At 35.3% G+C, this 6,263-nt stretch overlaps 1 long non-coding RNA gene across 2 annotated transcripts; it reads left to right on the plus strand.

Moving 5' to 3' along the window:
* The first annotated feature begins 939 nt into the window (after positions 1-939).
* Positions 940-6,047, plus strand: LOC149917840 (uncharacterized). Of its 2 annotated transcripts, none has more exons than XR_016467282.1 (3): positions 940-962; positions 2,870-2,954; positions 5,813-6,047. It is a non-coding gene; the product is annotated as an uncharacterized LOC149917840 (long non-coding RNA). The 2 variants fall into 2 exon arrangements; XR_016467281.1 differs by having other exon boundaries at positions 950-1,017.
* Positions 6,048-6,263: the final 216 nt, after the last annotated feature.

A 6,263-nucleotide genomic window follows, 5' to 3' on the forward strand; every position in this document is an offset into this window, starting at 1 on the left:
ATTTAATAGAGCAAATTCTCAGCTGCAAAATAATATTGTTCAACATTGTTGCCACTGTTAAGTATGAATTTTCACTTTTTCTTGCTCATTTCAGCAATGAACAAGAGCCTTCATGCCATGCTCATAAAAATTTGCAAACATGGTTTGTTTTTTGTGTCACTGCTGATATGCATCACCCACACCTCACTGTACACGCACCCATTACTTGGTCACTATAAAAGCTCAGCAAGTGTCATTGAACAGCAGTGGGTGCCATTTTTTTCACATGGAGGAATTCAGTGTTACATCTTTGCTTCAAACTGAATTCCATGTCAGATACCTTCCTGACAGATTGCGCCTTTCCTGCAGTCCATTATACAGCAACAAAATATAGCAAAATACTAGCAGGAAGGTTCAATCTCTACTGCCATACCAGCAACATCCACCTCTGATGCTGTGGGCCAACATAATTCTACAGGAGGCACTACTTTTATGAATTTCTGAATCTTTCAAAGTTGGCATCAATGCTAATTATATATCACATCTGCTTTTTTGTGATCTATGCATTTTTTTAAGGAGAAAACAGGGACTCCTCTACCACTTTTCTGGAAATAAACTGATAGGAATTGCAGTCTAATCTGGAAGCTTGCACTTTCACAATGTGCTCTTCTCCAAATGTTATCTTCTCCAAGGATTTTGAGCTAGAATGGGAAGTAAGCATTGTATCTCTATGGGTAATACATTTGAGAACTAAAGATTTCCAGATATTTCCAGATACAATGTTTTCTACACCTTACAGGAAAAACAGGCTAGCTGCAGTCTGTCAAGAGATGTGCTTTTAAGAAACATTGTTTTTGATGTATCAGTATTTTCCCACACACATCAGTTTGTCTGAAAAATCCCAGCCAACATCATTTTTGACAATCCCACTACATCATAATCCCTGGTGTCCTTAGTTCTGGAACTTTGTCCTGGTTCAAAAGGTACTGCCTGATGTCTTCTCTGTTGTTGATTAGTTGGAAAAAATTTTCTGAGAGAGTAAGTGCCACAAGGTGATTTACTGTCTGACAGAAAATTGATCATAAAAGCACAGTACAGTTTTTGCTATGGTTATATTCTCCATTTAAGAGTGTGCACGTGCCTAACTACAGAGCCGCTATCTAGACTTCCTGTTGTGTGGAGGCTTATACCATATGTTATCTATACATCTTGGAAACTCTGATATTTGGGGAAATGTATCACTTCTTATCAGCTATCGTGAGAAAACATATAAATATTACTGATTTCTCAGTAATTGTGCGTCATTTAAATTTTTGGGATCATTGCCAATTTGTTTCGCAATAGCTTGAATCATTCTGTTTGAATGGTATGTTGATTTCTTTTAATAGGAACAGGTCTGTTTCCTGAGCTCATGGGAAGGTGATAAGTAAGTCTTGAGCTCCTCAATGTTAATCTGAGACTTTAACATGTTTACTATGCACCATAACTTTGACATCTACATTTGCATGTGTGTACCAAGTAGTCTGCGTGGAAAGCCTCACTAATGTTGAGGAGCAGTTCAAGTGTGTAGTGGATAGAGAACAGATACAATGAAAAAACCCATATTAAGAAACTTTAATTGTGTAATAGGTGAATAATGCTGAGTTAGGTCAATTTGGGAGAGCTTATAGAATCATAGAATCATAGAATGGCTTGGGTTGAAAAGAACCACAATGATCATCTAGTTTCAAACCCCCTGCTACGTGCAGGATTGCCAACCACTAGACCAGGTTGCCCAGAGCCACATCCAGCCTTGTCTTAAATGCCTTCAGGGATGGGGCATCCACAACCTCTCTGGGCAACCTGTTCCAGTGTGTTACCAACCTGTGTGTGAAAAACGTCCTCCTAATATCTAACCTAAATCTCTCCTGTCTTAGTTTAAAATAATTTCCCCTTGTCCTGTCACTATCCACCCATGTAAACAGCCATGCCCCATCCTGTTTATATGCTCCCTTTGAATACTGGAAGGTCACAATGAGCTCTCCCCAGAGCCTTCTCTTCTCCAAGGTAAACAAACCCAGTTCCTTCAACCTTTCTTCATAGAAGAGGTCTCACAATTCTATTATGTATAAAATGGAAGTCATGTTATTGTTAGTATCTTTCATACAAAGGTGCATTGGTGCATCTTCTTCATATTGTGTATTATGTTAATATGTGTAGCCTTCAGACTTCTAGAACTACTTTTGAAGCAAATCTGTTCTCCATTGCCTATTTTCACATGAGGGTGATGTCTCACTTGTGCTTGCACATAGCATATTTTGGTTCAGAATTTGCAGACACAAGCTTACCTCACCAAAAAAAGCTTTTAATTTACAACTCGTAGAGTCATAGAATCACAGAGTAGTTTGGGTTTGAAGGGATCTTAAAGATCATCTATTTCCAATCCCCCTTGCTGTGACCAGGTTTGTTGCCTAGTAGATTGCATTGCTCTGAGCCCCCTCCAACCTGGTCTTGAACACCTCCAGAGATGGGTCATCCACAGCTTTTCAGAGCAACCTATTCCAGTGCCCCACCACCAATGAATTGATTGTTATTTGGGGAAGCACTGAACTGCTCTCCTCCAAGGTTTCCCATCTGTGAAGCAAAAAGATAAAATAAAGGAACACCCTGTAGCACTTTCAATCATTGTTTTCATTGATTATGTCTACTTTAAATAATGGGAAGTGTACCTATGCCTACACAAAATGCAACCAATTGCTCTGTCTTTCACTCAGCCCCTTAGAATATATCAGTACATCCAAGCATCTTAACATGCTAAACTCTGCAAAACTCAATAGGAAAAAACTGGCCTAAACAAATGAAATGTAGATATGCCTTTTATTAATTTCATTTTTTATCTTCTTGTATACAGACGTTTGACAGCTGTGACATTCATGGGCAACGCATTTGAAAAAGAAGGCATAAATATTCAGAGACATATTAGAATGCTGTTCAATGTAAGCACCTGTCTACTTAGTGTTGACAGAAAATCATTTACTTTGCTTTATGCATGTTCTCTCCAGAGACTACAGAGGTCCTATTTTATTTAAAGAGCTGGTCCTAACATCGGTGCTAGCTCTGAAAAATGCAATATATACAGCTAATTATATTTATTAAGGAAACAATTTTTGTTTATGTTTTCAATAATACTTTAACAATTCTTTCAATCTCTACTTCAGAATATCTTTCCCTTGGGTAACTAAAGGAAAAAGGGATAAAGGAGTGAAGACTAAAAAATGTATGACCTCATGATATCTTTATTTGTGACAGTAGAAAGGATGATATACAACATACAACACAATGAAAAAAATAGATAAAAAGATATACATAACCAAAAAGTAATCTTTGTCTAATCTTCCATTCAATGTCCACTGCTCATATAAGTATTTCCACTAACTTTAAGAATTTAAATAAATAGAACTAGCTTATGTAAGAGCTAGGGAAATGAGTCCTCAGTGCCAAGGTATTTCTATAAACTAAGTCATTATGAAACGTAGTTCTCCCACTTCTTGATAGTTTGTCGGGAAGCCCACTGGAAATCAGAATCATTCAATGGCTAAGATTGCTGCAGTGTTAAAAGCAAACAAAAAATCATCTTGAGCAAAATAAGCACATATATGAAAAATAAGGAAGTGATTTCAAGCCTGAAAGATTCTGAATTCCTTAGCATGTATGTTTCAAGGGGGAGGGGAGGAAGGAAAGAGGAAAGAAAAAGAAAAGAAAAAAAGAAAAGAGAAAGCTCAATGGGAGCATAATTTTTAGGCTGAACATTTCATTCCATTTTATTTTACCTGACGTGAGTATGTAATGATATTAACTCAGGCCTGATCACATAGCGTGGGTGAATGGGGGAGGTTTGAAGAGATCAAAAATCTTGAGTGAAGCTTAAGAAGCTACAAAACCTTACAATGCTGCCACCTATAGACCAAAAGTGACAACATCAGCTCTCCAGAATCGTACCGTGTGGCACACATAAGAGGAAAACAAAACAAAACAAAACAAAACAAAAGCAGTATAAAAGGAGCAGGAATGTATGAATTTCAGACTCCTTCATATGGTTGATTCACCCGGTGAACTGATGGAGCAGTTACTTCGGTTTATCTAGCCCAATGCTTTATATAATTTAATTAGGATCATCGCACAGCAACCTAACCTATCTATAGAAATTACAAGCTGAAAGTCCAGACCCTGTATGTACCCTTTTGCTCAATTAAAGCTAAGCAGTTTTTATAGAAAGATTTTTTTTTTTCCATTAAAGTGCACACAAAGAGAAATGGATCACGATAGGACTCTTTTTTTCCCTCACATTAAGGTACAATTATGTAAAGGCAGTAACATTGAAAATGCTTGCTGAAATAAAAAAATTTACACTGCTGTTGCAGATATTTAAACCTGTCATTTTTAAGGTATTGGCACCATTTTCTTATACTATGGGAGAAACATGGGTGATTAGGCCTAATATTTTCAAATATCTTCATGACACACTCCTTTTATTACTACTTATTATACTAAAACATCATTAATAATCTAGAAAATCAATTTCTAAAATCTATTTGGAAATAAGCATATGTATTTACACCTACAATTGGCCTTGTTGTTTACTTTTAAGCGTTATATATTTTTATATAATTGATTAGTGTAACTATTCTATTTTCATTCCTGGTGAGCTCTCTCCCTCTTTATTTCCACAGTCCTGACTAAGAAGTTAATTCACTCAGCTGGAAGAAAGTAGTTTCTTAATTGTTTTACATTTCTTCTCTTATTAAAAACAAAACAAAGCAAACACACAGACAAAAAACAACAAACCAAAACTAAAAGATTCCTCACCTAATCTACCAATCAACCTCGTGGCTGCAGTGTAAAGACAAGAACTGAGAGAGGTCTGAGATGAAACCTTAGGTAGACCATAGCAGGCATAATAAGATCCTGCGGGATTCTTCATATTTTCCTCTTGAATCTGTGATGTAGCCAGTTCTAGAGTTTCCTAAAATTTCCTTCCTTCCTGTCTAAATACTAATTTCTACATCAGCCTAAAATTTACAGTCCTTGGGAAAATGCTAATTAAAAAAAATTTTGCTCTTGCTTATTTTCACAAAGCCCTAATACCAAAGCAAAGGACTTGACACAGCTAACAGAATAAAATAGATTTTTGTAGGCAATGTGGTCTGGTGGAACAATCCCACAAGGTGAACAGGAAGTGATGAAGAAAGCTAGAATATTTAGCACTTAGGAAATTTAAAAGTTATTATTTTTTTGTGGAAGTAATATCAAGGTTATTTTAAAATATATTCATTAGTATATTATTTATTATGCACATGCATAAATGTGAAAAGAAGAATTATCTTATTAAAATCAATAGGAATACTGTGATTAAAATTTCATTTATGCTGAAATAGGGCCTTACATTCTACATATACTTCCATTCAATATGTGCATATTGTGAATATTCAATATGTGCATATTTTGAATATTAAATGATGTTAAATTACTCCCTTTTTCTTAATAGAATTAGATTTATAGTTAGAATGTTCAAGCACTAAGCAGCACATATTATAATGGCAGTTTCCTATCATTCAGTAATTTTCTCCCATTTAATATTCTTGAATTTTACCTCTCACAAATAGGTGAAATGATTCTGTCTTTGAAAAGTGATTTGACATATTCCATAAGACTCTACATCTAGTCAATAATCTCCCATATATCATTGTCTTTAAGTTCCATGAGTTTGTTTAGATAAAAACAGCAGAAAATTTTATTGGTAATTTTTATTTCTTTTCAGGAAAACTTTTTATTGGTATTTTTTATTTCTTTTCAGGAAGATAGTGAAAGTGAAGAAATCAGTTAATCCTAAATTTGCCTCTGAGAATAAGTAGAGCCATCAGCTCCACTGTTATCATCATCAGATGTGATACCATGGCAATGGAGTGTATAATTGGAATTAGTACAAGGAATCCTCCCTTTCCAGTAGATACTAGATGCTCTGTTTTTTGTTGGTTTGGGGTTTTTGTTGTTGTTTGTTTTTTATTGTTTGTTTGTTTGTTTTCCCTGGGATTAAAGAGAATAGACAATAAAATGGAGTATGGAGATGTTTGTTACATTCTTCTCAGATTCCAGGTGAACAGCATCTCTTTAAACATTTTATGAAGTTGAAAGTCCATAAACATGTCAGAAGAATGAAATAATAAATGCATGAATGATGATTGAGCTATCAGATTTCTCAGTATAAGCACAATTTACTCCTATCAGATTTTAATACCTTTACCCAG

Source organism: Phasianus colchicus, chromosome 5 (assembly GCF_987193195.1).
Source record: "Phasianus colchicus chromosome 5, bPhaCol1.hap1.1, whole genome shotgun sequence".
Lineage (NCBI taxonomy): Eukaryota > Metazoa > Chordata > Aves > Galliformes > Phasianidae > Phasianus > Phasianus colchicus.